The sequence below is a fragment of the Chrysemys picta genome, chromosome 9, assembly GCF_011386835.1.
Source record: "Chrysemys picta bellii isolate R12L10 chromosome 9, ASM1138683v2, whole genome shotgun sequence".
NCBI classification, from domain to species: Eukaryota; Metazoa; Chordata; order Testudines; family Emydidae; genus Chrysemys; species Chrysemys picta.
The window spans coordinates 12142646-12167635 of NC_088799.1; positions in this window are offsets into that span (position 1 = coordinate 12142646).

Genomic DNA, 24990 nt, shown 5'->3' on the forward strand with positions numbered 1-24990 from the left:
TATGCTAATTTTTACCCAGGGGGAAACTGAGGCACAAAAAGATATTAAGAAACTTGCCTCAGGTTACACAGTGAAACACTGGCTGAATACCTAGGCCTGATTCTCTGCTGTCATGTATCTTGTGTAATCATTTACACCCATATAAAGTGGGCATAAAACAATGCTATTCTGATTTGGGAGCATTGTACACTCACTTTACACAGCCATAAATAACTAGAGGAGATGCAGAGCAATAAAGAATCTTGTCTCCTTCCTTACAGTCCCATGCTGTAATCACTCCAAACATTCCCTCATGCTACCTAGCACTATCTACTCTTGCTAGGCCTGATATTGTAGGCTCCAGAAGGGTCTGCTTCCAGGAACCAACCCATATGACCATAATGTTATAACAACAGTATAATACATAAGATCTACACTTGAGGGGTGTGGCTTTTGGGAACAATGACATAAATGCGGAGGTGCTGACTGGGGGATGGAGATGGAATGGAGGAGTGTAGCAAAATATCAGCCTCACTTTCCAAATACTAGGGCATCTGACTTTCTATTTTAAACCTATTCAATTCTTCCTATAGTACTAGGAGACTGGTTTCCAACCATGTTCTGTCTGGTATTCTACGATTTATTTCATGGACTAGACACATTGGGCTTGATTCACAAAGAGACTTAGGCACCTAATTGCCACTTTAGGCATGTAAATCCCAGAATCAGGCACCACTGCTATTCATAAAAAAACCCGTTTGGCTGCCACCAAATGTTGTAGGAGCCTAAATTTTGGGGTGGGAGACATGTGGGGGAAGGCGGGAGAGACTCTCTGGCTCAGTACCCTGGTGGTTAGCGTACCCACCAGGGGCGGCTCCAGGCACCAGCGCAGCAAGCGTGTGCCTGGGGTGGCAAGCCGCGGGGGGGCGGCCTGCCGGTCGCTGGGAGGGCGGCAGTCAGGCGGCCTTCGGTGGCGTGCCTGCAGGAGGTCCGCCAGTCCCGTGGTTTTGGCGGCAATTTGTCGGCGGGTAAGCCGAAGGCGCGGAACCGGCAGATCACCCACAGAAACGCCGCCGAATCCGTGTGACCGCGGACCGCCCGCAGGCATGCCGCCGAAGGCCGCCTGACTGCCCTGCTTGGGGTGGCAAAAAACATAGAACCGCCCCTGGTACCCACCCATGACGTTGCAGACCCAGGATCATCTTCCAGTGTCTCGTTAGTTATTTATCCAAAGTAGAACAGCTTCAACAGGAGAGACTGTGGGAGCGCCACATCAGAATGTCCCCTAGCCCCATATGTAGGGTACTCACCTGAGAGGTGGCAGATCCCTATTCAAATCCCTTCTCCCCTTTAGGCAGAGGGGGGATTTGAAGTGTGGGGCTCCCACATCCCAGGTGCGTACCCTAATCACTGGGCTATACGTCGTAAGGGAGCGCTGCTGCCTTCTCCACCAGGAGAGGGTTCACAGCTCAGAATCCCAAGGAGAGAACAGTGCTCCCTCCAGCCTGGACTTTGGTGCTGAACTCTTTATGTGCTTATGACACACCCTTCGTTCATTGTATAGGGAGCCTGAGCGCCTTACGCTGGTTTTGTGATTCCCAGTGATTTTCTATACGTTACATGTTGTGATGCAGAGCGTTGCAACACCTACGTCCCTGTGTGAATCTAGCCCTTTGATCATAAAAAGAGGCTGCAGAATCAGAAGCTCTTTGGCGCTAGGGAGATTGATTCACCTCTCATGCTGCAGGTATATTGACTTAATTGGAGTGACTTCTGATTTACTCCACTGCAAGCAAGTGGAGGACCAGCTTTGCGGTCACGTATTTAGGTCCTGATTTCCTTTCCAGTGCACAATCCGTGCGTGCCTTGCTCCCTCAAAACTCTACATCTGCACGGAGCTTCCTTAGATACAGTGAGGGATAAGATTCCTTTAGCACAGTGGAGTATTTTCCCTCACCTCACCTCCTCGAGAACCAAATGCCTGCCTGTTACTCTTATTACTAAACGGAACTATGTGCATGCTCCCTAAAGGAAATATACCCCAGAGTGTTTACGCTAAGTGCTGTGAAGTCATCATAGCTCTATGGACTATGAACATTCAGGACCAGATTCTGCTCCCAGATCCACCTATGCAAATCTAGAGTAATTTCCATTTAGTACTGTTTTTCTCTGGTGTAAGGAAAAGGAGAATTTGGCCTTGCGTCTTTTTTGTCTGCCTGAAGGAACACACAGCAACGCTAGGCAACGTGATATTTTAAGGTGATCAAAATGCCATAAACAGGCTACGCCCACTTGAATTGCCCCCCTGGAAGGAGCAAAGAAGAACTCCATCAACCAAGCACACTGGAGAGAAGCTCTTGAAAGAGGAACTGAACATGTTGTGCTGAACATGTTTTGTTTTACATTAGTCTAATAATTTTAGGCTTTATGCTCAGCTTGGACGCTCAGAAGTACTGTGAAGCCTACAGCTGCCAGCTCTAGACTAGACAGTGGTGTAATACTCATTTAATTCCTCTGCCCTTTTATCTGATGGTGGAATATGTTCCAAAGCTTCTTTTAGGTCTAACTGGGGAATGAAATCAATCATAGCATGCACATTACAAGAAAAGTGCTGTTGGTGTCAATTACCTAAGCTCTGTGAACTAACTCTTCTAATTTCCTGTTAAATCAGTAATGCTACCAATCTCACTCTATTATTTTAAATAGGCCTGTGACTGCAGTTGCTAGGAGCCGAGTGAGCACAGACAAATTTGAATGTGTAATTAGTCCCACAAACTAATAGCAAGTTGAATGTGTCAACATCATGGATAGTTACAAAAGGGGTGCAGTGGGAGGCTAAGTGATTTGGGCCATTTACTGATACTGGTGTCCATCCAGAGGAACTCACTGAAGGCAGTGGAGTTACCCCAGACATATGCTGGTGTAATGAGAACAGACTCTGGCCCATGGTCTTTAAAGTTTCTTAAAACTTCATCATGGGTTATTTTTAATGTGCTTTATGTTCTGTCTTGTCTGATTTTTATCACTGTAATATCTTCAATAAGCAGATTTTCACACAAGGAATGCTGCAGTCAGGCTCGCGGAATGTAGGTGTTCCCAGAGCTACTATGTGTTGAATTCCAGTCATCACCAGGGACCAATAGCTCTCTGAGCAGGTAAGGGAATTACTTGCCTCTGCTCTCTGCCTTGCTAGCTATGAAAACAGTTCCTCTGCCTGTTGCCACATCTGACTGCCTCGTGCAATCCAAGCACAGCCAGCGTATTGACAAAGGAAGTGTGGTGGCAGACAGCAATGCCGAATTAGTCACCACCTTCCCAAAGAAACAGGCGGGGGACAGAATCTCCAGTTAATATAGATCTGAAAGGGGGGTGACGGTGGGGATGCTCGGTCAAAATTAAAAATGAAAATCATAAGCTGCAACTCTTTTATGACCATCTAAAATTAAGGGCCATGGGTTGCCCAGCACACACCATACACCCAATGGTCCAGTTTTCCTACAGTGTGTAGCTCAGAATGGCATAGATGGGAATAATACTGCTTTTATTAGCACTTGGCTATCAGTCAGCCTTCTGCACTCCCCAATAAACGACTGGGCCAATTGCATATCATCCCAGCTCACATGTTACAGAAATCACATGGAATTGGAACCAGAATTACTGCATCTAACCTTTAGGATACGGCTGGGTTTGAGGGGGCTCATCACGTTTTGGATTCAAGCATTCGCTTTTACCCAGTGGCCTAACCCCACCATCCATGCTATAATTTCCCTGGGTTAGTAAATCACACGTGCCTCACTGCCTCGTTCGTAAGGCACTTCCTCTGTCAGTTTCTGTAAAGCAGGTTTGGGATAACTAGATTCCCAGGAGCCATGGGTTTGATTCCTGTTAGGACTGACAGACCCCTTCATCTTTCCAAGGTAAATACACCACACATGAGATAAATACTTTAACAAAGAGATAGAGCACGGTGCCGTTTCCCATATGTGTGGGTCATTCAGAACAGACCTGAGTTTCATGCAGAGATGCTGTGGTGATGAAATGATTACAGATACCATAGATGACAAATTTTAAAACTTGGGTGCTGTCATATAATTAAAGATCCAACTTCACTTTCCGTAAACACATACTTGTGGTGAAGATATACAAGAGGGGATTTGCCACTGGGCGGGTAGCATAGGGGCCACTGGCTCTGAAGCTATAGTCACCCAGAGGCCCCAAACCACCACAGTAGGAGCCCAGAATAGAAATGGCCACTCTTCCAGCCCATAGGTTAGACTAGCAGCCCAGAGAAAGGACTGTATTGCAACCCTTCCTGTGTGTTGTTGAAGGTCAACGTGCTTAGGTACCATGCTTTTGGGCACAGGACAGAAATCTAGAGAGGCTGATAGAATTCCATCCCCCGAATACCTCATGTAGATGCCCCCTAGCCCCACCCCAAAAGCCTGTTTGCTTGGACTTGTACAGAGAGTGGTGAATTTTCTCATGAGAGACTCACTACCTAGTGCACTTCCAGTCTGACAGAAACAAGGAAACAGCCTGTGGGTTGGACCCAGAACTGCAAACATGGGGATTATCAGTACCTGGCCATGTGCCATATCATCAAGTTCACATCCCAGAGCTCTCCCAGTCTGCAGCTTACCCAAGGAAGGTCTAAACCAGCCATAACATAACAACTCCAAGCAGGCTTGGCAGGTTTTCCAAGCAGCTCACCTACACTGTTAGGTAAACAGTAATCCCATGCTTAAAGTCTGGGTGATGCCATAGATATATAAAGATGTCCATAGCCAAACGATTGTGCAACTAGCTTGTAACGTGCATGTTGATAAGGCTACTAAGGTTTACAAATATCCTGCTCTTCTTTACAGTTTATAATTTAATTAATTGCCAGTTAATTGTCTTATTTTTCCCTTGTGATTGATGTCACTGAGCGGGATTAGACAGCATCAGATGTCAGAGAAAGAAGGGATGCAGCGTCCTATGACAGTATAAGAGGAGATGTTTTTATGGACAAATCCTTTCCGATATGGATGAATACCTCAATGAGCTATCACAGACTATGAGCTCAATCCATATTGTAATGGGATCATTAGCAGAGGTACCAGCTGTATGAGGTTTGTATTCACAAGCCTCGAGTGAGTAACAGGGAAATATTGGCGTCTTGGAAATGTTTGCCAAGCATAAATCTCTCCCTCTTTTCAGAGTGCTCAGTTTATCTGCAATGGGAAAATATTTTGTTTCTGAAATAAGGCTTGTACTGGGGACCAATTCTGCTACCACTATAGTCAATAGGAAAATTCTCAGGGAGAAGGATCGTATTCTAAATGCAGCCTTTATTTGGTAATGCTATCCGGGTGGGAAAACAGTGAAGAGGCATCCTTTCATGTATTTATATCTGCTCCTGTATTTTTCACTTCATGCATCTGATGAAGTGGGTTCTAGCCCACGAAAGCTTATGCCCAAATAAATTTGTTAGTCTCTAAGGTGCCACAAGGACTCCTTGTTGTTTTTTTGTATTTTTAATTAAATAATATGTGCCTTAGTCAAGTAATAGCCCCTCTTCTAAAGCAGCAAGCATCCCTCTTTCCCTGCAGGCCTAGGACCTCCTGGTCATGGGGGAGAGACTGCCCCTGATGGACCTTTAGACATTTGTTGCCGAAAGAAAGCATTTTAAACATTGCCTTGTCCCCTCCCTCTTTGTCACTGAAGATTATCAAAGGCAATCTCCGCTGGATACAAAAGGTATCTCTCTTGGGTCCCAGGATTTGAAATGGTGCCAAGAGCATTGCGACAGAAGGTCAAGGGGTCCAGTGTAAACTGATGGCTTTTGACAACACTCTGATCTCACTTCGGGTCTATCTACACTTTCAGCTGGAGGTGTAGTTCCGAGCATGAAGAGCCATACTAGTGCTAGCTCTGAAGGACCTACTGCCTAAGCTGCAGGAGGGGTTATCTGCCCCAAGTATGTGCCCATCCAAGGCGCTAGGCACGTTCTCAGGCCGCCATCACAGCTACATTCTGTTTTAGCATGCACGCTCATTCAGAGCTAGCATGGGCATGTCTCTTTGAGCTGGGAATCCTACCCCCAGCTTGAAGCATAGCTACTCCCTTAGGTCAGTGTAAAAATCCAGAGTAACTCCAATAGCGTGAATGGGATCAGAATGTGGAGCAGTGTGTGAAACCAGGATTTAGAGAAAACCATGGATAGGCGCCAGTGTAGGTGAATGGCCCATTTGAACCACTGCATTAAATCAGTGTGGGCTATCTAGGTTATCTCTAATACTGCAATCAGAAGAGAGAGTCAGCCAAACCATGTCTGCTCATTTTAATTCATTACTTACATTTTGGGAACTTATCCTTTAAAAACAGCTATCAGTGATTACATAAAAGAGATTAGCTTACGCTTCAGCATAAATCAAAGCTAGTTCGAGATGTTTCCTATGTGCATTGCGAAACCCATGCTGACAGAGGACAAGTTCCTCATTGCTCACTGAGTCTCCCCTCCCCCCATCTGGGGAATGCAATGCACCAACTCAGTAGAGCTGTGCAGAAAAAACTGCCTTGAGTTCTTCTTATACCTCTCAAGATGACTGTTTAGAAACAAGCTTCTGAAGAAAATTTAGAAGAGATGGTGTATGGCCTATCCAGTTTTTTCCTTTCATGTGCATAACTTTTTCCAACTAAGATACATGATAGAAACAAGGAGTGCGGGGGGGGGGGGGAGCGGGGAGGGACAGAGAGAGGGAAAGAGAGAGATCAGGGACAAAAAGAACCTTACTCTAAAGCAGTTTCCTGTGTCTGAATGCAAATCGATCTTGACACACAATTCTGCTTTGGTATCAAAGAAAGAGCTAAAGGATAGTATGCAGACACGTACCAAATTATCTGGATGTACCATTGTTTTATTAATCAAACCATCTTTTTATGGTTGTTTTATTAATTATTATTATTATTTATTATTATTATTTTAAAGCTATATTACCCTTTCTGTTCTGCTTGTTTTGGTAACAAGAAGAGAGAGGTTGTCTTATGGTTGAGAGAACTTGGAAGTTAGGCACCTAACTATCTTTGAGGATCTGAGCCTACATTGATGGGAGAAAGGAAGGATTCTGATCATCATCCTCATTTGACAGATGGGAACTGAGGCACATAAAGATTAAGTGATTGACCCAAACACATACAAAGAGTCTCTGGCAGAGCTGAGAGTTGAACCCAAATCTCTGTCCAGTGCCTTAACCACAAGATCATCCTTCCTTTCTGCTACATTTTGAAAAGGTGCCGCACACATGCTCAGGCAAAATGATGGCAGCTATAAATCTTTGGTATGTCCAATATTTCCCGGCTCCATGATTGGATGCTGCTGCTTGGAAATAAATGCCTCAGTCATCACGACCTCTTACCCCTGTGCAACCAGAGTGCTTTCCAGGGTATATTCATACAGCTGTTACAGATGTACACATTTTATGAACAACTTGAATTTTTGAAACAGAAGCATAGTTGTGAATCAGGGAAGGTAACTTTTTCTGTCGCTGGAGCTCAGTCTTGCCTGATCTTTCTACGGCTCCTTCAGCAGCACAACTGCCACCCGCATGTGCACAATACAATTTCTAAGGTACCCAGAGACTGGATCTGAAAACACATCCCCAGCAGTAGCATCTGAATCTGCTTACTTTCTGGCTACACCAAGGGAGAGACTTCTCCTAGGCAGCTCTTATTAATTGGGCTGCTGCTATTGCATCACGAGAATCACAGTTCAAAGATAGATCATAGGATACACAGAGAGAGAGAGAGAGAGAGAGAGAACTTCACTATTGGTCGAGTCTGTTCTGAGCATTCTGGACACAAAAGCAGACTCCAGAATCATTCTTAAGATCATCAAGGTCCAGCAGTGGTATAAAGTGCTTGTCCTGTGTTCTCACTGTCACTTAACTTGCAAGTATTTTAGGACCTGATTGTACAAACCTTTACTCACATGAGTAGCCTTTACTAACAAGGTCAATGGGAGTATTCACACAATAAGGATTTGCTCACATATGAGTTATGACTTTCAGGATCAGGCTCCGGATCCATCCTGCATTGAATAATAGACCAATACCATTTTGACACACTATCTGTAATGCATGCAAGGCCTTTTATGTTAAATATGCAGTGGGGAGAAGGAGAGAGTCTGGGGCGGCCAATCACCCACATACCGAAGAGAAATCTGAAATTCCCACTCTGTTTCTGCATACAGCACAACATCTGCCAGAGTCATTCCCATCTTCACAACTCTGGTAATTTACATTATGAACATTTGCAGCATCTGAGATCTGGAATCATGATGTTTCATGCTTATAGTAGATGACTTCCAATCAGAGAAGTTTCAATATGCAATTTCCCGAGGTCTCAGAATAAAAAAATGTAAGACCAGACTGGGGGGGGAAATCTGATGTTTCATCATTCAGAAATGCATTTTCAATCCATAATATGAAAGGGAAAAGTTTTGGGTTTAAAAAAAATAGTTTGGGGAATTAACAACTTCCTTCTTTCAAGCAAGTATTGAGATAAGATCCAGCAACAAAATAATTGTAACTAGGTTTGTCTTCTAGATTATGTAAAAAGAACAATATTTCAATCAGAGAATTCATCAGAAGAGCTGTATCATTATTAAGTGAAGTTAAGAACAAAGCAGATAGCCCAGTTTATTTGCTTTCCTCAAGAAGCCATGGACGTGAAATGAGTTTGACCATTTCAGTCCGGTTTCTGGGGCGGCAAGTATCCAGTCACAAAAAGTAACCTGGCAAACATGTTGGCAATTGCAGCAAAGGCCCAAGATTGAATAGCCATGGAGACAGAACTATGCCCTTACCCTTTAGAAATGATGTCTGTGGGTTGGGATTGAGAGGCAGGGTAAGAGAAGCTGCTCTGCTGCTGATCATGTTGTGGGTAAACAAAACTCCAGGAGAATCTTTCCTCTGATGAACACTATCATTTGGGAAAAAGAAGAAGCAATTGTGGTCCTTATATTTCCAAAAAGGAGTGAGTTTATTTTTACCCACGTGCCACCTATTTTTTCCACTTTTACTGTTCAGGCAATCAAAAATATAATTGTTTGAGGGAAGGGGCACTTTTAAAGAAGAAGGTGTATTTTGTAATTGACTCAGGAGCTTGGACTATAGAGAATTCTAAAAAACGTAATTGACGGCTGAAATCCTGAGACTGAATCTGGTGATGAAGAAAGGAACTCATGTCAGCAGTCATGAAACTCTTCTCAGATAAACTGGATCTTAGACTCTACACTCTGGAAATACCTAAAGTAGACACATTCTGACATCCCTTCCTATCGTTTTAAATTAAATACATAAGAAGTGTTGCTCCACAGAATGAGTGCAAGCTGTGATGGAGAAAGCCTTTTGGATGGAAGGGATCTTTTCAAACAGAGGACCTCCAAAGCTAAAAGAATGAGCTGCTATAGACTTGTGTGGCTGTCTTTTGCCCATTATTTAGGATAGATTCATATATTTATATTACGGTTGGTTAATTATGTATGGTGTGGGTTTTCTTTAGCTTGATGTTAATCTGTATTTCCCCTGCCTTCTGAGATAATTTCATCAATGTACATGAGGTGCTCCTCTGTGACAGCGAAGGAGAATATAAGAACATAAGAATGGCCATACCTGGTCAGACCAGTAGTTCACCTAGCCTAGCATCCTGTCGTCTGACAGTGGCCAATGCCAGATGCTTCAGAAGGAAATGTAAATACCTAGATAGATAAAAAGCTATAATTTGCAGGAATCTTTACCAAATCTTTATCATTAATGTAGTACGGCTGTTGGATTCTGGCAGGCCAATTAAACCTAATATCTGGATGCATTTGTGACCCACTGGTGAATGTATGTTATGGGTGCGAGGGGGTCTGCCTCTATGCCCAAGCCTTAGCAAATATGACTCTGTTACAGCCACCACCCCCACCACCCCCACCACCCCCGAACTTGGCTCTGTAGGGCATAGTGTAGCAACTCAAGCTTTTTAGCTCTGAGGTCCCTGATTCAATCACTGGCATCTCAGCCAAGATGGTGGCCATCACACATTGTTAGCAGATTCTCAGTTCCCAGATCATTAATTGTAAAAATTGGTTATTATTGCTCATATGTAAAATGTAATAACTTGCTCTTGTACTTTGGAATTCTTTCTCCTTTCATCCTCCCAGTTCGTTACATAGCAATGTATAATGTTTTTATATATATATATATATAATTCCAAATAAACACGCTCATTAACTTTTGTTTTAAGAAATGTCATTAGTTAATGCTTATTCTCTGCTCAGATTTGAACACTTTTGAATGGGAAAAGTTCCCCTGGGAAAGGTTGACAGAATTTGTTTGATGTCGAACACCTTCATTTCTTCAGCACTAACGTGAGCAAAACTGATTAAAAAAAAAAAGTGCATTATACAGGAGTTCAGATCTTAAAACATTTGAATGCCAAGTTCCTAAAGTTGCATCTCACCGCAGCTTAGTAAAAGGTATCTACATTTACAGCAGTGGTATGAATGTTTCATTTTGCTCCAAAGTGAACTGCCTGCCTGCCAGACCAAGTATGGAGAAAAACAAATACTGGTTGCACATGAGGAAGCCTGTCGTGGGCTGCTAGAATAGGCCTATCACCTGCAGCAAGAAAGACTGTTAGGCCTGGTCTACACTGAGGGAGAGGGGGGATCGATCTAAGATATGGAACTTCAGCTAAGAGAATAGCATAGCTGAAGTCGACGTATCTTAGATCGAATTAAAATTACTTACTTCGCGTCCTCGCGGTGCTGGATTGATGGCCGCAGCTCCCCAGTCGACTTTGCTTCCGCCTCTCGCACTGCTGGAGTTCAGCAGTCAATGGGAGAGCAATCGGGGATCGATTGATCACGTCTACACTACACATGATAAATCGATCCCCGACAGCTCGATCGCTACCCGCTGATCCGGCGGGTAGTGTAGACGTACCCTTATTGTAGGGCGTGGACAGAGGCGATTCTACCTTATGTACCATTGCTCTCTCTGCACTGACTGCCCATTGGGGAGTAGATGGAGTTCAAGGTTTTGGTTTTACCTTAACGAGCTAGGTCACATGTATCTCAGGGCTCAGTCCAGTGACCAAAGTCAGTGAGAACTGAGAATTCATAGCATCAGAGAATCATAAAAATGTAGGGCAGGAGGAGACTGTTAGAGGTCACCTAATCCAGCCCCCTGCCCTGAGTCAGGGTTAAGTATAGACCATTCCTGACAGGTACTTGTCTAATTTGTTCCTAAAAACCTCCAAAGATGGGGTTTCCACAACCGTTTTTATATTTGCCATTGCCACCCCAGGTTTGTGGAATGCTCTTTTTCTGGCCTGAAGGGAGGTCACAGCGTTGGTGGACCAGACTTCAATCCCTTTCTCTTTTGGTACCCAAGGTTGGCGGGTTTAGAAGTTTATTTTCTGAGTGGTTTTATTCTTAAAACATTTTCTACTGCCCTTTCAATGTGTAGCTTTAAGCATGTGAAAGGTCTATGCCAGAGGTGCACAGGGATCTGGCTGTATGGTGATCCAGGATAATATGCAACTGAATCAGTACTTATATGTTAAAATTAATCCTAGCCCTTAAATAAATGCCCCAGGAGAGAATCTGTGTTAAAAGGTGGGCCAAAAAGATGCTGAACCCTGCTCCAAGTCCCTATTGAATCGCAGGGCCTGATCCAGTTCACACTGAAAGCAATAGCTGTGTTTCTCCACTGCACCTAAGCATAGAGGAGGAGAAGGGGATGACATGGAGCTATTCATAGCTCCTTGATTCTCTATCACCCTGCCTTGGCATGAGGTTTAGCTGCAGAGGAGCAGTTATAACTTATGATGCTAGCATAAGGGGCTTTCTTCCCCTTCCCCATTCTTCTCCTCCCCTGGCACCTCTCTCCATTCCCCTTGCCCAACACCCTCCCCCCTCAGCCCTCCATATGTCCCTCCCCTTATTCTACTGGCAGTTTTCCGATAAAGGCAGTGGTGGTGGTGCTGCCTTTTCCAGCTTTACAACAGCTGGGATTCCTTCTCCACAGTGGGAATTCTCCAGGGGGAATCTCCAGCTGCTCTAAGTGAACTTGAAGGACCAGAGAGTCCGGCCCCAAATATATATTGGCTCATTGTGTCCAACAGGATTATTAGTTTTCTCTGTGGCTGTACCCTATGCTCTGAGGTCCCACAGAATAATAATTATTGTGTGGGACACAAATCCCACACAATAATAATTTTCTTCAAATACTTAGGCTTTAATATTTTTCCCAGCTGAACCGTAAATAAAATTATTTCCTAAGAGCACTTATTTGAGCTTGATTATTAAATACGTTGCCAAAATCTGGTTGGTTAATATACTGCCTTCTACTCAAGCTGAAGTATCTAAAAGACAAAGAAAGAAGTAAACGAAAAGGAAATCAACATCTTGCTAAATTGCATGTTTTTAAAAATCCTATAATTGAGGCTGCTACTTCATTTCCATTTGTAAAACAGATTGAGCTCCCCTTCCATCTACTAATGGATTTGGTTTATCTCTGATACTAATTACAGCATTTGCATGGCTTGTACAGACTGACTACAACAGCTCAGAAAAGTCGTATTAACACAGTTAACCCTTGAACTACAATTCAAGCTTGAGATATACTGAGGTCCAATCCCCTATTCCTCTTCTTACAATGGGTTTCAAACTCCAGAACAGCATGGTTTGATTTTTTTCCCCCGGTTTACTATTAACTTGCTGTAGTTCTGCTGTAGTTCTTACTTTAGAACCAGTAATGAGAGAATCTGAAGGTTTGGATAGAAGTAACATCTAATAATTTGAATGCTTAATTAAACGTACCCAGGCCTTCTTTGACATAATGACTGGGCTGGGGCAGAAATATCTCTTTTCCCATTCTTTCCAAATACCGTTTGAAAGGGAAGTTGATGTTTGGAGGTCCAGAAAAAAAGCTATTGTTCACCTTCCAGGAGATGAACAATCATTGTCTCAGAACTCACTATAGCCAATCAAGTTTCATTTGCATGTGATCTGACTCAGTCTTATTACTCCAAACCTCAGTGTTATTTTAAACTATAGAAACACACTGGATCATCACACATCTGTTTTCAACTCATCTTGATTGAAGATCTTTATTTAACAATAAGACCGCCAATGTTGCCATGTATAATCCTTTTTATTCCTAGAAGAATATGCAGCTACAAAGATAAGTAAAATCAGGAATATAAGACACTGGACTAAGCCCCTTTAAAGAACCTAAGAGTTTTGGGGGGCAGGGTGTATTGCCCCTTTAATGGATAGTCTGGAGCTCATAGCAAAGACAACCTAGGCCAGTCAGCTTGGTTTGGGGCTGGGCTATGTAAACAGGAAAAGGCAGTTGTCTGTGGTGGCGATGGGTTGCAGGCATTGGCTTAACCTGGGCCCTAAAGGCCTTTGTTTTTCCAGCTGGCTGTATGTTTGGTTGTTCTGAGGTAAGGCTCTTATGAACTTTGTTAAGCTGCTCTTACTGTGACCTGGGGCCTAAGGGAGATAGCCTGCCTGCTGCCTGGAATAATAAGGGAACTAGGAATTCTGCTGACTGAGGTTGGTATGGAGCCTTCCTTAAATGGGACATGTATAGGTTTGTTAGTTTAGTTTTGTCTAATCTCTTCTTGGATCCAATATATGCAGGGGTCATCTCTTTTACTATGTCAGTACAAATGAGTCCTGAACACAAATAAGATTCTAGGCACTACTGCAATGTGAATTACAATAAGAAATTGTGGTGGAGAGTCATGTTTTAGCTTCTATTATTTTTATTTGTAACCAGAGAATTGTTTTTAAAGGCTCTTGAAAATGCTTCATTAGATTCCCAAAGAGTTCAGTATGGTAAAGAGTCATGCAGGTCTGTAGGCTCTCTGCCACTTGGACTGCAGGACAGTGTTGTAATAATGACACAGACACCTACCAGCTGTCTACTAGAGGGTTTTATTTCCAAGATATATAGCTGCTGGTTTCACAAGAACATGGGGGAGGTTCTACCCTAATATATGTGACTTGTCCAAAGTGTCTGCCGGTGTTTCAATTTGAATTGAAGCTAAGGAACTCAGAAATGAGACACAGCTGCTGAGGTAATACTGCCATCTCACCAGTTGTTGAGAGAAAGCATGATGCCATCCATGTTAAATAGCAGGCAGCTAGGTTGCCAGTTGTCATATAAATGAAAACCAACCTTCAGGCCATACCATACCTTCCTGCAGTAAATCCCAAGAGAAGACCCACAAAACTCCATGAGCTGCTATCCATAACCTCTAAAAATGGGGGAGGGGCTGGCTAATGGGCAAGCAACTGTAGGAACCTCCCACAAGCCCTGTGTATCCTTGAAACTCCATGCTGCTTTGATGGTCCTCTGTCCACTCTGGCATGCACCATTGGCTGCTTCCTTCAGCAGCTGCACGGTAACGGCTGTGGGGAGGACCCAAAGGGAGTTAATGTTGCTGCTGTGTAGTTATTCACTCATTATCCCTGGGGTTTAGAGGAGCAGAGAGCAGCTGTGACCCCACCTTCAAATTTCTGTAACACTTGATCCCTGTGGAACTCAGGTGAAGGGGCTTCCTGACTTCTATACTGTCCATCAGGTTTTGTCCTGAGCTGGCAAAAATGGAGGTGGGCATAGGAGTCGTTTCTACCTTACCATTAAGTAGCCTTTTCTTTGAGTCCCCTCCTGCCACCCCTTCCATGCAGTAAAATCCCATTGAAGTCAATGGGAGTTCCCCCGTATAGATAGGTTGCAAGATGGCGGAGGAAGTGGGGGGCCAGATCTGAGTCAAGTCTCAGAGGAGTTTTGAGTATCTCCCCTGGGGATGGGTGAGCCTCAGGAGGTTTAGAGATGCTGTTCAGGTTGGATAAGCATTATAAAGTTAGATGCTTATCAAACCTCCTTCAAACCCTTTGAGTCTGAAGAACTGCTCTGGTTGTCAAAGTAGTTCTGCTTTTGGAGAGACCATGAGAACAGGATGTGCAGACTCAAGGATGGAAAAAATATTTTGGGTGATGGCTCAGAATGATTCTCACTTTATGCAAACCAGTGCATCCTCTCTATCCTATCTGTAGGCCTGACATGTTGGAAGTGCTGGGTTTGCTGCATAATGTCTGACCTCCAGTGCTCCCTTCCCCCTTATACAATGGGGTCTTATTAAAACAGCCTTATTAGTGGGAAAACAAAAGCTGTGGGGTGGGTAGCATGGAGAGGTAAAGGGGCTGTCTCAGCAGTATTATACCACCATCTTGTAACAACCCCCAGCCCATCCCTAGCTCTACTATACATAGGTGCTGGAATTAGGGGTGCTGGGGGTGCTGACACACCCCCTGGCTTGAAGTGGTTTCCATCATATAAAGAGTTTAGTTTGGTTCAATGGCTCTCAGAAACTCACGGTACAAATTGTTCCAGCACCCCTGCTACAACCAAATCTTATACGTGATGGTATCCCTTTAAATATTTCCTACACAGTACACTTACTCTAAAGAACCAAAAGGGGTGTGTGACTGCTAATGGAGGGGAAGAGACTGGGAACATGGCAGGTATGTGGTATGCTGATTCAGGATACTCTATGACATAACCTTCTCAGACTGGTTTCACAAATAGAGATAGGGTTAGAGACATGGATACCTTCTCTTCCCCAAGTGGAGAGCCCTTCCCGGGGCATGCAGGGCGCCTGTTCTGCAGGAGCTGGGGTTAGTTTTAGTTTCTAATGACGTTTCCATTGGAAGCAGCATTACCTCTGGAGGGGATGTGCTGGTTTTGTGCTTCACTTGTCTTCTGCGTCCGCACTGCCTTCTTGACCAGCTCTTCCTCTTTTTGGCCTTCGGCTAGAAGGGAGTCTGCAGCCTGTTTCTCCCTCCTGGCAAACTCCTCCCTTCTGCAGCCCTGGGCCTGTGCTGAATGTGTCCCAAAGGACCCTTCAGCCACCCGAAGTAAATTCTTATTTCCCTATAGGCCACAGCTACTGTGTAATGTCCCCTATCGCTACATTTCATTCAGTGCAATGACTTCAAGGGCACCATTTTCAATTCCCTCTACAGAGCCAGAATTCATATTAAGCTTATGCAGCATTAGAGCAAGGCAGAGCTTTAAGTGTCCACAAAGAGCGTGAATATTTCAACATAATGTACTGTGCCCTAAAAACAAATACTGCTAAAAGTACCACTCTTGCTTTAGCTGCAAATTTCAGCCTGTCTGAGCTGCAGCAATAGAGTAATAATTCTCTATTGATATTTGTGTCCCTTAATATTGCACCAAGATGACCACTTCATTAACATGACAGTAACTGTATGTAATACAGCACATCCTTGACTGTATCTAATTATAGCCTTGCCCAATGCAAAGTATAAGGGCTTTCCGTATTGTCATTATATGCCACAATCTGAAGGGTTTATAGGTGGGAGTTTAGAATGTGTGTTAGCCCCAGATCATCACAAGTACTTAGATGTCTAACTCCCACTGAAATCAAGGGGACTTAGCAGATCTGGACCTGAGGCTCCTATGTTCCACCTGACTTGCCATGAGACATAGGCTCTGAAAGTGCCCAAGTAGCTTTTGGGGGGGAAAAAAAGGGGAGGGACTTGGGCTCCTAAATCACGTAGGCAATCTTGAAAAACCCACCTTATAACTGGCGATGAATAAACCTGTTTTGATATAACAGGGCCCTAGCTGTGCAGCTATAGGATGAAACTGCCTGCAGCCCACAGGAAGCAGTGTGAGGCCACACCACCGTAGAGGGAGTCCAGCAAAGGATTGTTCTTCAGGTCTCTGAGGGACTGTGTGGTTTGCCCCTGCTTGCTATGCTTGCCCAGTTCATGGACCAGTGTGGAGAGACAGGAATGAAGGCTGTGACGCCCACCCCTCATTGCCCAGGTCCTAACCACAGGGCCGAATGGAGGGAGCAGTCCCTGCCCTTCTCCAACTACAAAGACTGCAGTTGTGGCTGATGCTAATATGAGCTACACAAAGGGTGGGAGAAGACTCCTTGTGCCTCTTCCCTGTGTGTCTGTACATGAACCAGGCAAGATCTGGCCTTTGAAGGGCAGGTGAATGTTCTGGGCCAGCCTTCTCTGCCACTTGTAGGGGTGGAGAGGGGAGGCTTGTTTTAATGTTCCTGTTTGGACTCATCTCTGGTTATTGGGGGAATTCATATGGGTAAAATACTGGCCCTGTTGAAGTCAGTGACCAAACTTCCATTGATATCAACTGGGGCTGGTATTTCACCCTGTGTGTGTATCCTATACAGAGCTCTCAGACATAGAAAATGCCATCATGATGTTTGCTATGGCTTATTCTTGAGTGTCTTGTGCAGTCTTTTCATGATGCATGCAATGGGCTTTCCACCACTTCACTTGGGTGACTACCCTGTGACCTAACAGATCTTGCAGCTAGGAAGTTTTTCATGTTAGGAAAAATTTCCTGAGGCTTAGCTTACATTTTTCTCTGTTCTTTTTCCATCTCCTTTATTGGTAGTTTCGCCCCTCTCCGCATGATATCTATTAAAGATGGGATCAAAGCAGCAAGAAGTAGACCCGACTTTCTAACTCTAAGTTCCAGGGTCAGGGTCTTTCGATCTAGGCCTTTAGTTTATGTCCTTTATATCGGACCCCTCCCACCCTTTTTACTGGATACATACATAGTCTTGAAGAAATAAGGTTGGGTGGGAAGGGAGGAAAGCTCATCAAAGACATTGGGTTATAATCAATTGCTCTTGCCAAGATCAATGTATTTACTGAGCCTTGGGCCTATATCTGAGTCAGTTTTTAGATGAATAGAAGGATTATGAGATGCTTGCAGGAAACACATAGAGCATGCAATGTACGATTGTAAACATTCTGTGATGTGGTCTAATGAGTTAACAAAGCACAAGGAAACCTGTGGAAAATGTTAGCAAAATCTGTCAGAATGTTTGTCTTAAAAGCTGATCTGGATGATCTCCTATCTTCCAGCATTTCAGAGAGAGACAAATGTAAGGTACTGGTTGAGCTGGGTAAGCGAGCTAGCATGAGACTGGGATTTAGACCGGGGGGTTCTCCGGACAAATTTTTGGCCTCAGAGTGCAGTCACCAACTCTTGCTGGTGGCTGCTCTGACAATTTTTCCTAAAATTCTTAGTTAACTTTAGGAAAAACAAATATGCACATCCAAATCATTGTTTATTTATTTATTTATTGCTAGCTAATCAGTCTGTTGTGAAAAGCGGTATTAACAAACATACAAGTATCACTTTTCACAGCAGCCTTACTTAGCTCTGGCAAGCCTGGGGACAAATTAAGCCTTGGATGGGGGGGATCAGTGGGAGCCAGGGATAATGGGGGGATTGGTGGGGAGCAGGGGAGGCAATGGGGGGCTGGAGCCCCGTGCCCGGCAGATGGAGCCTGAGGCATGCAGCCAGAGTCCTGGGCTGAAGCCTGAAGTCCCAGAGCCTGCCACCCCACTACCCCAGGGCTGAAGCCCAGGGCCTGAGCCCTGCCACCCCGGGGAAGGTGGGGAACTCATCCGCTGCCTGCTCCTCCAGCGTTGTGTCCCCGGTGTCTCCAGAGGGGGCAGGGCCCAACTGCTGCTGGCAGCCCCAGCAACCAACACCAAGAGGGTGCATCCAGGAGTAACAGGGAGGGGAAAGGGCCGCTACTTTGCCCCATACACACACACCAATCACAGCCCAGGAGGGTGTGGCCGCAAGAAAAGCCCCTGATGGCTGCCTTTGAGAACTGCTGATTTAGAGCACACTAGAATGCCTTGAAGTAGCTATGGAAGGGAGATTTAGAGAGTAGGCAGATAAGGGAAGACAGCCTCTGTTGGCAGCACCAAAGAGCAGACGTCACTGGGAATCCAGTATATTTGTTGACCTAAAACTGGTACCAGACCTGGTGGGGGGAGACAGAATGGGTACAATTGAAGGGTGCAAGTTATGCAGAAAATTGCCTCTTCCTGCTGCTCTGAAACAACCTACACAAAGTATAAATTGGCAGACAACTGTCAAGTGCTAATGGAAGAGGAGTTGAAAATATGAGGGCAGTTTTCCTTCTACAAAACAGCAGTATGACACAAACAGTGACCAGGAAAACAACACAATGAGACCAAGGACTCAGCCTGCAAGCACATGGTGAGGCACAGCCATGCCGTGACTTGAGGACAAGCTGCAAATGTCTCTGGGGGTAGGATGAGGAGGGTAACTTCCTTCAGGGAATTCCCCTCTGACCCTTATTACAACATACACCCTTTTTCCATATTATGGCCTTGGTAGATAATGCACAAGGGGATAAGGAAACAAAATGCAATCCAATAACCATAACTTAATAATGTCATGCAGAAGTCAGCTTGCTGTCTTTTTATTTAGACAAGACCTCCCCTGCCTTGGCTTCTCATTCATGCTGAAGATGACTGTGAACTGTGCTTAAACAGGACCGCTGGCAAAGACTGCTTTCAGAAGCAGGAAACCACTCCCTTTATCCCTGCTTGATCTCTTGGAGTGAAAATATGTGCAGGGCCCTTGTCAGGCAGCAAGAACCCTTGTGAGAAAGAAAAGAAACATTAACAAGCAGACAAAGATGAAATTTTTTTTCCTTCATCACATTTTCCAGGGGGCGGAGGGGGGGCTGGACTCAGGGACAAGAGAAGGTGGTTTTTAGACAGTGTATTTTGCACTACAATTGTGCATTTCCCTCGATTTGCTGTGTCCTAGACTTTATTTGGCTAGCACTTATTTTAATTAAACGTTGGGTTTAAATTTAAAGAGAGCAAATCTAAATCAGTCACCCTCATGGTCTGTTCTGAATGATCAGGATACAGAAGACAAATGAATGAGAATCAGCATGATGTAATGTGGCACAGCCAAGCCAAAATCAGCCAAGCCAGTTAAATAACATGGCACTTTACCAGGATCCTCTTCTCTTTAATACAGCAATCTGATTTTACATATCATTCCTTGTCACCAAACTCTGTATTCAGTGGTACTCTGGATATACACTGAACTGAATCCAAGTGACTCCATTGAAGTCAAAGTCCAATATGTTTTCTTTAGTGAATGAGTCAGCTCCTACTCTCATATACATTAGTATAAATCCAAAATAACTCTTCCAACGTCAGTACAATTACTCCTGCTTTATGGAGATGGCTTTGCTCCATTTTGTACATATGTTTTCATGATACATTACATATTGCAAGGTACCTCTGGTGTTTAAAAATGAAATCCAGAATGTAAAGGGCCTGATTCTCACTTACTGACCCCTTTGCACTGCCAGAATGGTGTGAAGAGGCCTTAGTGTAAATGAAATTAGGCCCCAAGTAATTTGATTTCCTCATTGACCAGGCAGCCCTGGTGAGGTTAAAGATGAGATTCCCCCCCCCCCCCCCCAAAAAAGCCCTAAGAGGGTTTCTTTGATTCCATGCTGTATTGGAGGATTAACTCCCTTAGGTGAGTTAGAAAATACCACCCTAAATGGGTTAAGTTAAGGTCCATACAAAGTAACATGCAAGTAATTATTACTGGGCTTGGGTTTGTCCTCGTCAGCCATTAACCATTCCTAGCCATGCTTGTTTTCACTCGCTCAGGAAAAAAAACTATAGGATTAATGTGAAAATACTGTCTAAGGCTAGGTCCACACTACCCGCCCGATTCGGCGGGTAGAGATCGATCTTCTGGGATCGATTTATCGCGTCTCATCTGGAGGCGATAAATCAATCCCAGAAGCACTCCCCCGTCGACTGCAGAACTCCTGCTCACCGAGAGGAGGAAGCGCTGTCGACGGGGGAGCTTGCCTGCGCCGCGTGGACCCGCAGTAAGTAAACTTAGTTCGATCTAGGAAACGTCGACTTCAGCTACGCTATTCTCATAGCTGAAGTTGTGTTTCCTAGATCGATCCCCCGCCCCAGTGTGGACCAGCCCTAAGGTACAGTGGGGCTGACATTATTTTTTCAGTTTCTCCAGTGTTAATATTTTTATACCATACTCTGGAATATGACACTTAAATCCTGCATTTTGTGTGCTTTGGGCTGAAGAAGGTAGATACACTATAGTTCTTGTACTAAAGAGGCAGGACTGGCTGCTCCCTTCAGACCCATCAATTTCTTTCCATCAGCTGGCTAGAAAATACTCCTCTCCCTGTTAGGGATTGAACACAATGCATCAGAACCATCATGGCCCAACCCCTGACAGCTGCAAAGTGTAGCTCAGGATCTTTCATGTGGCTGAACGGTAGCCTACTGCCAGCTGGGAGCTGGGGCTAACTGACACACACCTCCTCATCTCGCAGACCAGGGGTATGAGCAAAGCACCCAAACTGTATATTAACTTCAAATGTTTCCAAAGCTCTTGCCTCTTTACAAAAGACCATCTGCTCTAATTCCTCAGCAAGGCAAGAGTACAGTGGTAACAAATGTATTTACTGTTTATGGCAATGTTCAAATCGGCGCCAAATCTTTCTGCGATGGAATTTTCTGAATCCTACTGTCTGGCTGTCTCGTCCACAGTGGCTGCTGCTGACTCACTGTACTGAGGGTTGGTCCTCCCCTCCCCCATGGCCAGGAAGGTACTTTTCAGACATTGTAACACAACTTCCTCACCCCCCAGAGCGTATTACCCATATATTTGCAAATACATTGTCTGTTTCCCCTCAAAGAGCAAGTGAACAGTCATTTTTCACTGACCACACTGCTAACCATATCGCATCCTGCACAGGTCATGTGATAGACCACTTACTTACAAAGGACTAAACAGTAGCATGCAGCTTACAATGTTGGTACAGAAAAGTGGTCTCGCAGCAGAAATAAAGGGCCAGATCATCAGCTGGTGTAAACTGACGTCAATGAAACTCTGCTGATTTGCACTGGCTGAGGATCTGGTCCACACCAGTCTAAGATAATGTACTGAGCTGCAGCCAGAGACCCACGGTAGCCTCGAGATTTTTTTTATTAAAGTAGGTTCGCAACTTTCTCTTCTGTCAGTGTTGGGGCACTGCATGGAACAGGATGGACATAACCAGTTTCACACTTTTTCTCAGTGACTGATTTTTTTTCCCCAGTAGGTGCTCTTCTTGTGCTCTAGGACTCTGATGTGACAGGGATGAATGACACAATACTATGCTTCAGAGGTCTTCCAGTTTTCCCTGTGCCACTGGATGCATTATCGATCTCGCTCTCTCTATCCCCTATTCCACTGTGTTTGGATAGGGTATTTACATATGAACTATGAGAGAGAGGTATTGAATCAGTGACCTAAATAATATGGAGTTTATTAAAATCAACAACTAAATCAAAACCTAGTACATTGAAAAAAAAAAGTGATGCTTTAATTGAGATACATTGTGGATATTCCCAATGGGAGCAGAAACTCAAAGATGGGACCTACCATTCTGGGTGTCATCAACCATACTGGCTGAAAGATGGTGATGAGAAGAGGTGATCATATATACTGGTATATACACTGAGTAATTTAGGAGGAGTTATGGGGACCTACCTATCACACAAGTAGGTGAACAGGAGTGGCAAAGGGACTTGGAAAAAACCACACTGACTTTGGGAAAACTGCAAAGGGCTAGAGAGAAGGCTGGGAAAGCCTGAGGCAACAGCCAGGACCAGAGTAGCATTGGGTTAGCAGCCAATTTGAGGTTGGAAAAACCTCTACAGGTTGGACAGAAGCCATGGCAGCTTGAATCAATTAAAGAAGCATGTGCAAGTGTGGTGGGGTTTGGGAGCGAAGGGATTTATGCACATCATGGGTTAGTTGTATCCTAAGTCACTGTCCTTAAATAAGAATTGGCCTGTACACAGACTGGCTTATAAGTGGATATATACAGTAATCATCAGAGAAAATACATCCGTGCACATAGGCGGCAAGTTATATGGGCCCGTGGTGCCCGTGCTCCACCAATATTCAGGAATGTAGGCCCAGCTCCACCAATGCTCGGGGCTCCACTGCCAGCCAGGCCCGGTCCCCTTACCTCTTACCCACACCCATCCCCAGCTGTGGCCCCAGCCTCGGCCCCCTTACCTCTGTCCATCTAGCCCCTCCCAGAGACATGGCCTTGCTCCCGTGTGGGGGGCGGGACTTGGACCGTTCCGGGCACCAGCAAAAGTTATAGAAACCTGGCACCCATGCCTATGCAGGTGGCTTCCGTGCCATGTGTATCCTTAAATGGCCTCAGTACTATATAACTTAGTGCAGTAAAGAAGATATATCCATTACATTTTCTGTCACAGATAGGGCCTTCATCTGAGGCAGTACTGAGGATTTTCCCATAACTTCTGTTAGTTTCCTATATGTAATAAGGAAAACTAATAAACATAAATTTTCACTCTGTATTACAGTTTTTTACTTTTGTGATTTGTTACACTGAGGGCAGACTTTGAACTTACATTCATTTTCTGAGGAGGTATAGATTAGGTGCTAAAAAACAGCCCCATGGCTTCCAGTGTCTTCCATAAACTTCTTCCCTAGCTGTTGTTCAGTAAGCACACATTTTCTATAGTTATCTCCTTTGTTAGTTTTCATGGCAGTTCAAACAAAACCGTTCAGCTTCCTCCATGTCAAATATTAACCAGCAAAAAATTCTTGATGTAAACTGCGGACGACTATTCATTCTTCAAGTAACGCATGAGTCATAAAAATGAATCGCAAAAACTTATCAGTACTGTCTGCTAAAGCTGGTCAGAAAATAGGGGGCGTTTCCCTGAAAACGCTTCAATTTTGGCAAAAAATGGAAAGCTGAAAAATTTCAGCCAAAAACATCAGAGGGGTAGCCGTGTTAGTCTGAATCTGTAAAAAGCAACAGAGGGTCCTGTGGCACCTTTGAGACTAACAGAAGTACTGGGAGCATAAGCTTTCGTGGGTAAGAACCTCACTTCTTCAGATGCAAGACTTGCATCTTATGCTCCCTGACTTGCATCTGAAGAAGTGAGGTTCTTACCCACGAAAGCTTATGCTCCCAGTACTTCTGTTAGTCTCAAAGGTGCCACAGGACCCTCTGTAGCCAAAAACATTTGGTTTCAAACTGAAATTTTGGATTTGGAAATTCTGCCATGATGTCTCATTTCCCCCATTCTCAGGACAGACTATAGCTTCCATGATCTCCCCTTTCGCTGAGCCACTGCATGCCTCATAGGATTTACTAGTTGTGATGATTATAGGTGATGTAGTCTGGCTGGACACCTCAGCCCACAGAAGAGAATTGGGATATAAGTTACCCAAACTACATCTCCCAAAATGCACCAGGCCAGTTCGTCCAAATCGACATTGGTTTTGTATCAAAAACTGAAATCTTTTCAGTTGTTGAGTATTTCTTTTGACATAATCTAGTTTTACCACAAAAAGCAGGCAATTTTCACAAATATTAGTCAAAAACCTAATTTTCCATGGGGGAAAAAAGAGTTTTTTAATGAATTAGCTCCATGATGTACATCAAAAAAGGACATCTAGATAGCTTCTGGCCTTCCTCTGAAAAAGCACTGAACTAGCTATGCTCTGCCATCTTCTTAACTTTGAAATTCCAACTGTTGCTTTCTTTCTGTTTCCCTCTGACATTTAAACCTCTTATACCTGGTGTCATGTAATCTTTGTAACCAATGTTCCCTTCCTGATGGGTTCTAAAAATAGAATGAAAGAGACGAGAATTATTAAGCTGGCTAAGAATGGACATAACTATTCCAAAATGTTTCTGTACTACTCTTCAGGTTGATGATCCAATACAACTTCCTCTGTTCTTCTGGTTTGAAAGTAAAATAGTCAGTCAGCCCCAAGCTGTAAAAAGTGAATACAGGCACCAAGCTAAGATGACAGATACATTTACGAGAAGTGGTACATCATGGACACATGTGCTTCTCCCTTCCCATGTGGTGCACCACATGGGTATATGTACCACATAAATGGCATCCAAGATGAGTAGAGGTGATTGGGTATTGTCATTTATCCACTGCAACACAGAGCTGGAACTCTCTGGGGATGATCCAAAGACCACTGAGATCAATGGAAAGACTCCTTCTAATGT